Source organism: Vicugna pacos, chromosome 3 (genome assembly GCF_048564905.1).
Source record: "Vicugna pacos chromosome 3, VicPac4, whole genome shotgun sequence".
Taxonomy (NCBI): Eukaryota; Metazoa; Chordata; class Mammalia; order Artiodactyla; family Camelidae; genus Vicugna; species Vicugna pacos.
In genome coordinates this window covers 72,871,060-72,881,916 of record NC_132989.1, presented here as the reverse complement: position 1 = coordinate 72,881,916, position 10,857 = coordinate 72,871,060, and the positions used below count along the sequence as shown (strand labels likewise).

Genomic DNA, 10,857 nt, shown 5'->3' with positions numbered 1-10,857 from the left:
GTCACTTTTCACATCTGATGCAGGTGACGTTGAGAGCCACAGGAGAAGGAAGCAATGTGGTTCTCATTAGCATGATCTTAGACAATTTATCCAATTTCTCATTTTCTTTAGGTAGAGGTATCATTGTTACTTAATTTTGTGTTCCACTGGCTTTAAAAGAAAAAGTTTTTTTAAGTTATAAAATTATTTTATTTTGCTTTCTTACAGGTCCTTCAGTCTTGGAGACTATGAGGGAGCCTCTGCACCCAGGGAAAATGTTACCCTTTACAGGGGGGAAGGGTAAACCAGTAGGGAATACAGTACAATCCCAACCCTACTGGGAGGGGCGGGAGGGAGGTGTTGCCGTCACTGTATTAAGTCGATGTTGGGAAACGTTTTAACATCTGGAGCCTTTGTGGGTGGAAATCTGTCTCCAATTACAACTCCGCACTGGATGAGAAGAAACAAAAAAACTATTCGATCTACTCACTAAGCAGTACATTCTGGAATATTATGGGGAATCGTACCAAAACAAGAACCATATAAATGATGCATAGGGATAAGAAAGAGTAAGAATTATATAGCGCACAATAAAGGAAACCTAAGAATGGGGGGTTACAAAACAGTAAAGTTTTTTTTTTTATTTAAAGGTTTTTATAAAATTTCCCACATAGTGGGGCCTTGTTTTTGCATGCTGACGAAGAACTACACAAATGAAGCTAATAGAGTTAAAATCAGCTTGCCTACCCATAGTAGAAGCAGGTTCTTGGAAGTTACAATTTAAGGTACCCCAAAAAGTTGGAAATAAAACAACAAATTTAAACAATGAAGCACCCTGTGAAATGCCAAATGAGTCACTCCTTTCACCTTTATGGGGTGGGCAGGGCGGGCGGGATAAATGGGGTTGGGCATATCAGACTAAAGATTGACATCTTGGTTTCGCATTAAAACATCAATGTAGTGGATATAATTTGATGGTTGTACTTCATTAGACTTAATTTCTAGGCCAAGACATTATTTTTAAAGTGCAGTTTAAGGTTCGGGCATGCATTCTGGCTCATAGTGATTGAAAGTACTTTAAATTAGTGGGGAAGTAGCATGCTTGCATCACATAGAGTGAGATTGGTATTCAGTTACCTCTGTTGCGCCAGTTTGTGTTGCAGTTTACCAATTCAATATAGCCCTGCATTTAAAATTCCTTTTTAAGATTTGTGAATTTTATTTTCATTAAGAATATAGATATAAAGTACTGTAGTTTACAGCTAGGCCTTGAAATATCTTTTTAGGATCTGTTAGGAATAAGATTGATATTGTATTGTGTGTAACCTGCACAATGTGGAAAGCTGATATACCTGTGCAAAATCTTTGCCTCTGTGCTGTCAGTGTGATGTGCTTTCTGCATGGTTATATACTACTAGTGATTTTCTCAAAACTTCTAAAACTTAAATTACATGGTAAAAGATCTGTAAGAGGCTGCATAAATGTTAGTTGGCACATAAGGACAATTGTAGAAGTTGACAACATGATTGCTATATTTCAATGTTTATTCCCACTCAACATATTGCCTTCTAAGCTTTCTTTTTTTGTTCAAAGCATGATCTTAAAGATATGTTTAAGTTAATGGATGTAATGCAGGGTTCCTACACTGTATTGGCGCATGTTGGTGGCCCTCTGTGCCCTAGATATATGCACACAGGGTGCAAGTAAAAAGCTACAGAGTGAAAGTTGGTTTGGATCCTCTTCATTTCATTTGTTTAGCTTTTCTGTTATTTTTCTCTACTTACATGTATTCCTGTGAATAAATCCTTGTTAAGTTAACCCTTTACTTTTCCTTCCATGTGTATTTTCTTATATACTGTGAATGTGAAAACCTAACTGGTACACTTGATCTTGTGTCCATATGAAAGTGCAAGTCTTTATTAATTTGGATTGCCTGAACAGTGTATCCCATGATGATGAAGGAAAATGGAGAGATTTTTCTTTTTAACTCTGCTGGTCAGAGATGAAGCCACACCTTTCCATTTTTCAATGCTGCATATTTAATCTGCAACAGAAATGTTAAGCCATAACAACCTTTTTATATTTTAGTTTGTCACCTTTGCATTGCAGAATAAATACTGAATAACCATTTTTATAAGTAGTTGCTCCTCTTTGCATGGTTCTATTCTTCTAAAGGTGTTGAATGATACAGCCATTGCACTGAAGTTTGAGCTGTATGCGTGTGAATTTATAAATACCGTTTCAAAAAATTTCAAATGCATGGTAGCATGCAGAAAGGTTTTTGTTGTGTGTGTGTGTGTGTGTGTGTGTGTGTGTTTTTTGTTTTTTTTTTTTTTAACATGTTCTTTCACCTTCTTTCCTCTACTTTGGCTTTGCAAATTTCAGTCTGTAGAGCCTGAAATTAGATCGTATTTTATAATGCCCTTTTTTTTTTAATTATAAGTTGGATCCAAAAGGTATATAGCATTTTGCTTTCCAGTATCATTGCCTCACTGGAAGCTCAAATTTGCTTCCTAGTTAGTCTTTAAAACCTGATTAGGTAGCTATTTTATCCTTAACTTCTAGTGATGCTCTGTAGTTTTCAAAACTTTTTAGAATTTAATATGGGAGATATTTTAATATTTTGGAATAGGTAGTAAACATTTTAAATCGAAAGAAATGGCAAAATTCTTCGGAACACTTTAAAATGAACATATAAAAACAACCTTAAATAAAGCTATCTGGACCTGTGATTGACAAATCTGTATTGACTGAAAAGCTTTATTGTTAACCTCTTGGACTGAAAAATTGATTTCCAGTTAGGCAGATATGTAAATTAAGAATGTACACTTTTTTGTAGTCGCTTAACATGTTTTTAAATTAAAACTTAAAGATACAAAATTAGAGTAAGTAAGTATGACTGATAACCTGAGATCAGGTTGGATTTTTTGGGTTTTTCCCCACCTTGAGGTTATTGTTTCTTCCTAATTATATTTCAGTTACATAGTACAGCGTAGGAATTTGCAGAAGCCATTTAAGTTATCTTTTGAGGTAAGCTCCGATTTAGCATTTACTGTTCTGATAAAACTTAATACATCATGGGATATATATATAAAGCAACTTAATTCTTGTGATGTAGTCTTAATAGTTTTGAATGTTGACTGAATGTCTATGAAGTTGTGAGTTTGTCTTTGTTACATTCCAGTGTTTCTGCCTCTTGGCATGCTTAAAGCACGGCTTACTTCATCTGCTCCTTACACACTAAAGTGCTGTTAGTGTGCTCAACTACAGAAATAGCCGCTGCTAAGTGATGTAGATTTTCTACTTGAATATTTTTGTTGTAGGAACCTCAGGAGGTCAGTGTTTACTGTTTTATATATGCCTTCTTTTTCCTGTTTGAGCTTCTCTCTTTGAAGGATTCTAACAGAACAAAAGCTGCTGATCAACCTAAGTTGGAAACAGAAAGTGTATTTAATATAATTTAAATGCATGTTTGGCAGTTTCATGTTACAGTCCATTAGTAAATGAACTTAGTGCCACAGATATTCATTTATTCAGGAAAGAGTTTTGCTTTTTGTATTGTCTAATCTCTTTAATAACTTCATACTGTGTAAAAAAAATCACTTTTTTATATTTTTTGGTTGGTTATTTTCCAGATAATCAACATGTAAATAATCTTTCAGAGCCAGTTCTGATGCTTTACATTATTGCTACTTGATTTTGTGACGCGTTAGATTTCAGAAGAATAGATTTTGAGAGACTTAACCAAGCCATTACATCTTAAAGACAAAATAAGTAGCATACATTTTGTAATTAACATATTGATAAACACTGTGATTTTTTTTTGTTAAGACTTTTTCATTGATCTGAATTGCTTAAATTGCATATATTGTAAAATAGGATCAGATGTATATTTTAAAATAATTTCAACTGACTTTCCTCTATTGAAATGCTTTGTCTACTCAGTTATAAAATATTCAGATACAAGTTTTATCTCAGGTGAATACTCTTGTATCCTTCTTGCTTTGGTGACATATGCTTATAAAGGGTCATTATACTTAATATTTGGTTTTTTTAGTGTATTTCATGGAGAATTTTCCCATTTAGTCTGATTTTCCAGTCCTTATTCTTGCAGATTATAGTGATACAAATCCTTCCTGGCAAGCCCTTGGCATGCAGGTTTACCTTGAAAGCGAAATTCAGTTTGGTTCTCCTTTTCTCTGAACCCTTAAGATAGGAAAGTGGAAAATTTTCTGTCCTATATTAAATTACCCTGCATAGCTAAACTGCCAGAATTAAAACTAATTATGTCTTAAACCCTTTAGTCTAAATTTAACTTAAATACTTTGCCATAAAGAAAAAAGTGGGGTTTTTTTTGCTTCATATACTTAATCTATATTATTCATATTGAATGTATTAACAGATAACGGTGCAAAAACATTCTTCCCGGGAGAAGAGTGTACGTGCATAACTGCAATTTAAATCTTTCCTTTAGTAGTACTTTAAACTTCATACAGCTTTGCTTATTGAATTATTTTTGCAAATAATACAAGGGGGAAAACACTAACTGTTGCTACTAGTACTGTTACTGAAGTGTAGGCATTGAAATCTTGAGGAAAACTGTGGTTTTCAGATTAAGGGCCTAAAATAATCTAGATGAAAAGTCAGATCAATGAAGAGCTGTGTAACAATATTATCTAGTAATACCATGCAAGAGAATTGTATACCTACTTAGTACATAATAATACTGTATTAAATATGGAGATATTTCTAATGCCTCTTAATAATTAATTTTACATGAAAGTTTCATTCACTTGTACACTTTCCAGATGACTTGTGACTAATTTTTCAGTCTTATGTAGATCTTCCCCCATTGGTATTATATGTAGAGAATTCTTTATCTTTATGCCTAATTATTATACTTATTAATTTTAAGGTATACATTTAAATTATAGCAACTGTTTATTGTGATTTGTATCCCAGAATGTATTGTTTTTTTTTTAAAGTGTATGCATGATTTTGAGGGAAGTTAAAATAGTGATTTTTTTCACCTCTTGTACATTTTAAAACCAAACCAAATCTATTTGCCAATATCACTAAGAAAATAGTATTTTCCCTTTAGTTACAATTTGTGTTCACCTACCATAGAATCCCCTTATACTATGGCTTGGTATTATGCAGAATTAGCTGTTTTGCAAGTCTAAGTATCTTCTTAAAAGCTTACCATATAACACGGTTAGCCTATAAGGCAGTGTTGGTTCCCTCCTGATACCAGCCTTGTAAAGGGGTTCCGCTGTACTTATCCCACATTGCTTCATTGCTGTTTTTCCTCTGTGGGTGTAGAACCAAATTAAGATTGGATGAATTTTATGGAGATAATAATAAGACAATACTGTATAATTAATTTTACTTAATAGATTATCATCTGTGAGAAGAGATGTTTAAACATGGCTAATGACTTCACTTCATATTATAAAACAGTTTTACACTTAATATTCATGTTAATATTGGGTGCAATAATTTAGTAGTTTTAGCTTTAGTTATAAATAACTGGATCTTTCTGCTGACAACTTAGGTTGTATGAGTTATGCTTTAAAAGCTTTAAATCTGATGTTTCCTGTACCTGCCACACTATGTTAGAATGTGTCCTTCAAACATATCCTCCTGCAACTTCTCAAACTGTACTAAATTGATATTTCTTGAAGTCAAACTCTGTGCTAACAGATCTTCATTTTAAATAGAATACGGTTTTAATTTTTGATAAGCTGCTGAATTTTAAAGAGAGTTTTTTGGGGCCACCAAATATTTTGGATCATGCAGAGAATATATATTGTACTGTAGTAATTTTGTATTTACATTTGTATGATGTGACATAATAGATGTGAATGTTAATCACTGCTTGACTATGTTAATAAAGTTGTTTAACTATAGATGTTTCACTCTGATTTTTAAAGAAAGGAAATGAGCTTTCCTTCCCTCCCTCTGTTTTGGGTCCAGATAGGTCTTGTTGTGTTGTTTTTTGCTGTTTGGGTTTTGTTTTGTTTTGTTTGGAGGGATTTTGTTAGCTTACACTTGAGGGGGCACTCTTGTTTGACATCTATTTGTAAAATTGAGTACTTAGTTGTATAGTGTAGTAAAAAAAAAAAAGTGTTTTCCCCACATTTTAACTCCTATTGGTGTATTTCTAAACATTTGGTCCTAGATTCAGCTCTTGGTGAGAGAGGAAGGAAAGATAGTGTTCTGCAAAAAAAGGAATTAAAACTAAGTGACGTTTTTGTGAATAAAACATTGAAAGGATAGACTGTACAAATGTGTGTGAATGTGTGGCAAGACTTGAAATTTTGAAAGTTAATATAAAAGTTTCCTCTTCAGGTTGTAATCCATTATTATAGTTGCACCTTACTAATTAAAACTTATTAATATATTTTAGAGGAAATGTGTGCATAACTGTCAAGTGCTCTTTGAGATTTAGAACATATTGGAACAAGGAAGTGCCTGAAATTAAATCAATGCAACCCAAAAAACTTCAAGGAAAATGAGATTCAGGTTTTTTTCCCCTTTTGTTATGTGTACATGAAAATATTTGAATATTTCACTTATGTCGGAGAGGGAGAAGAAAAGTTGAAACCGGTATCATGTTCTAAAACACATCTTCAAGAAGGAATTTACGATTCTAGAATTTAGGACTTAAGTTGTGGGAGAAGGTAATCAAAACCAGCCTAATTAGTTACTCAAGATTCTGATTTGCTGTTGCAACCTTAAAACGTGCCTGCAGCTAAAACTCTTAAGTCTAACATTTTAGTCAAAGTACAAACTATTAAGATAAGGAGTTTTCACTTTATACCTATTTTTGAACTGACAAATATTTTACTTTTGTAAATAGTTCATAACCTGACTCCATTTCCATTGCGTGTTTTTTAGGAGTGACTGGACAAGTAGCAGTTGAACTACACAGCTCTGAGCTTGGACTTCCTCGTTATACCGTGTTTAATAGAGACAAGCTGCTGAAGCTGTGACTCTCATCTCACAGTCCTTAATCTGTATGAGTCTTGTATTAACTTGATGTAAAAGCCTCCTGAAATACCCACGCAGATTTCCAATGTTTTGTTCAACACAATCTGCAAATTAAAATTTAGGAATTAAGTGCAATTTCTGAAATCGCTGGCAAAAGTGATAGGGAAAAAATTGTTACACTAAAAGCCTTCAGGTTTTTGTGCCAGTCATCAATGTAAGTCATAAATTTTAGCCATCCTACTCTGACAATTTAAATTTCATACTAAGTATTCCTTCTCAAGCTTTACGTTACCTTTTGAAGAACTTCACTAAACAGTTTAGGAAAGACAAGTGAACAATTTTAAATGAGTTTTAATAGAACTACCCAGTGATACAATAACCTGATATTTCCGTGCATATATGAATAATGAATTTGTGCAGTTTTTGGTATCTAAATTTGCCTGTTAATAAGTATACATGAGAGCTGTGCTGTACTCTGAACAATTTATACAGCCATCCTACTGTTGTTGGGCATTCGGAAGTGATTTCTCTTTTCACTCTTAGAAATAAAGTTGTAGTGATTGACCCTATGCCTAAATGCCTACATCTCCATTTTCTCTGGAATTGCCATGTCAAAAGGAGATGGTTAGAACGTCCAAATTCCTTCCATAGAAAGTTACACTAATTTTCATACCCAGCAGCAACTTCACTGTGTTACCACCTATGCTGTAAATTATGATTTAAATAACATGTTTTCTAGCTATATTTAGGAAATTTTACATACAGAGTCATATTTTCATATCACATACTTAACAAATATCTCAGTCTATGGGCACAATTCCTTAGTCCTTGGAAGCTTACGTTCAATTTAGGAAGGCAGATATGGAACATGGCAAGTGCCCGTGAGATGAAAGGTGCTGATGGAGAGCAGGGCTTGCTGCTTTAAATAGGGTGAGGGAAATAGAGGAAGGTCTAAGGGTGTGATTTGAGCAAAGACTTGGAGTGAATCTATGGATATCTGGGGACAAGTAATCAGGTAAAAGGAGCTGTAAGGACAAATGCTCTGAGATAATAAAATGTTTGGTATTTGTCAGTTTCGTTCTTGAATAAAGGACCATTGTAGGGTTATCTGGATATGTTTTAAAGCAGAAATCAAGGTTTGCAAACATACTAGGAATGGATTTGAGGGAATAAATCAAGTATGGCTCTTAAGGTTTTGGGTCTGACCTGAGCAGCTGGAAGGATGGAAATGTGAACTGGAATATGAAAAATCTGGATTTTGGTTTGCGACATCCATAAAGAGATACAGTAGGCAGTTCAGGGGAGATGACCTGGCTGAAGACGGGAAACTGAAAGTGTGTAAGTACGCTTTACTCCATGAAACTGAATAACTGAACAGGAAAAATGAAAGACACCAGGACTAAACATGAAACTCTCCAACAATGAAGTCTTGGGGCTTGAATAAGGAAAACTAGAGGAGCATGGTGTTCTGATGTATCAAACAAGTAAGACAAACTTGACTTTATATTTAGCAATATGGAGGTCATTTGTTTTGGCAGCCTTTTTTTTAAATGGCTATAGAAGAATGAAAAATGAGAGTTATCTTCTCCCTTCCTCCAAGGATTGAGGGACTCTTCCTCAAGGCCAAGTTAAGTAGCTTTGTTTTCTAAAAACCAGATTGTTCAAGAAGCTTGTGAAGATTGAGTTGGCCCAAGTAGCCTGAGATAGATTACTTTCCAAAACGAGTACCAGTTTGTAGTGTCTAAATTTAACATTTAAATTTCTTTATTTTTATGTATAATTTTAGTGTGGGGAAACATTTCTAGGTCTGACACAAACCCCAAAAGTCATGAAAGAAAAGATTGATTTAAACAGCCTACAAATTCTGCATGAGAAAGTAAAAACTTGGGGGAAATTTAGCAGCTCCTTTCACAGAAAATGATTAAATTTCCTTAAATTATAAAGAGCTCCTAGAAGTCAGTAAGACAACATAATAGAAAAACAGGCAAAGAATATTAAGAGTTTACAGAAGACTGAATATGCGTTAAAGTTACTCAACTCAGTCGACTGAAATTTATACGTAGATCGCTTTCACATTGACAAAGATCAGAAAGATTTTTTGACCCTCTAACCTAGGGAACATGGAAACACGAATTCATACATTGGCAGCAGGTGTATAAATTAGTACACTATGAAGAGCAATTTAGAAACATAAAAATTACAAATAGATATTTTGACCTATAAATCATCCCTTAAGTACTCAACCTATATGATAGATGGCCCATAAACAAATGAAAAGATGTTACATCTTTTCACATTCACTAAACTCCCCAAAACCAAAAATACCAATTTTCAAACAAGATGCACGTTAGAGGAACAGGAACTCTGACAATGCTGATCTGTGGAAACCGGCTTGCCATTACCTAGTGAAGCTGAACACCTGTATATGCTGACTCGGAGATTCTTCTCCTAGTATAGAACTGGGAACAACTTCATATATGTACAAGATTCTTCATATCAGCACAGATATGAATAAGAAGGAACAGCCCAAATGTCCCACAAGAAGGATGAATTTCAAAAATAGTTCTGACCAAAAGAAGCCAGTTTCAGTAAAATACAGAGAAAACATTCATATAAAATTCAAAAACCGACAACAAAATACATAAAAATAAATGCATACATTGTAATACAGAATTAAGATGGTTATAACTTGGAAAGAGAGCTGAGGGTGCAATCATGAAGAGTTTGAGTGGTGGGTACACTGTTATTTAAATGGCACATAAATATATATTCATGTGCATTTCACGCATAACTTCATAGCATCAGATAAGACTTAACTGGTACTGATTTCCTTTAATTTTTTTTTCAGCAAGTTCATCTTTTGTAATAAATCAGCCCTATTAAATAAAAAAGCAAGCGATTTATTTATGGTAAGACTACAGATGTGTTAGCTCAAGTCATTTCAATCTGACATACTTAGGGACTAAAGATTCATGCAAGCTTTTGTGGTTAAACTTCTGAGGTATCCAAATAACCTCTTACAAGGCCAGGTAATATAAGTCTATATTCACATTTCTGGCACATTTATTGATAAACTTCTCTAGGCACTTTGCTTTTACATTTTCACTTTGAAGGCATCTTTTCCCAAATAGAAAAGCATATTTAAGATGTTGTCTTCTTAACACATTTCCTTATCACAAATTAGACTTTCAAAAATTGAACTTGTGTTCAAAGATCCCTTTAAGTATATGTGAAACAGAAAGAATTGATAGTTAATAAGCCTTTCTTCCATGTCCAGTAGGATTTTACAAGAATTAATGGTTTTTGTTATGCCTAATTTTTTTGGTAAGTTGTAAGCATGCACATTTTCTTTGAGTTTCTTAAAACTAATTTTAATTTTCTTGAAATCCTTTTAGGACTAGCTTAAATAATACCCAACAATGTATAAATTCAAAGTGCTTCCACTAGGTGGAGCCATTGACATATATTAATCCTGGAATGCTAGTACAATATTCTGAAGGAACATAAAACACATATAAGATTTCCAACCCTTAAGCTCACCTCAATTAACATGACATTTTTACTTGAAAATTGTTTTCTTTAGAGCAGTTTTTAAATTTCAATGCCATTCTCCCTCAGAACATAAGAAATCTTCAATATGTTTCTTTAAGTCCAAGTACAGGGATTGTGATCAAGGCAGGACATCTCAAACTTTAACGTGCATCTTGTTAAAATGAATATCCTGATTCAGTAAGTCTAGGTGGAGCCTAAGGTTGTGTGCATTTCTAACAGGTTCCAACTTGTTTATGGGCCTTAATTCAAGTTAGCCAGGACCTAGAGGGCTCTTGGGAACCTGAAGTTCCATTATGACATCAAAAACTAACTGGTTACCATGTAAGCTTCACA

At 33.8% G+C, this 10,857-nt stretch overlaps 1 protein-coding gene across 3 annotated transcripts in view; it reads left to right on the top strand.

Moving 5' to 3' along the window:
• Positions 1-5,888, top strand: part of TNPO1 (transportin 1) — an 85,802-nt gene extending 79,914 nt beyond the window's left edge. For all 3 annotated transcript variants that reach the window (XM_072958536.1, XM_006197568.4, XM_006197567.4), the window contains exon 25: positions 208-5,888. The gene's annotated coding sequence lies outside the window, so the exon portion shown is untranslated. The remainder of the gene's footprint in view (positions 1-207) is intronic.
• Positions 5,889-10,857: the final 4,969 nt, after the last annotated feature.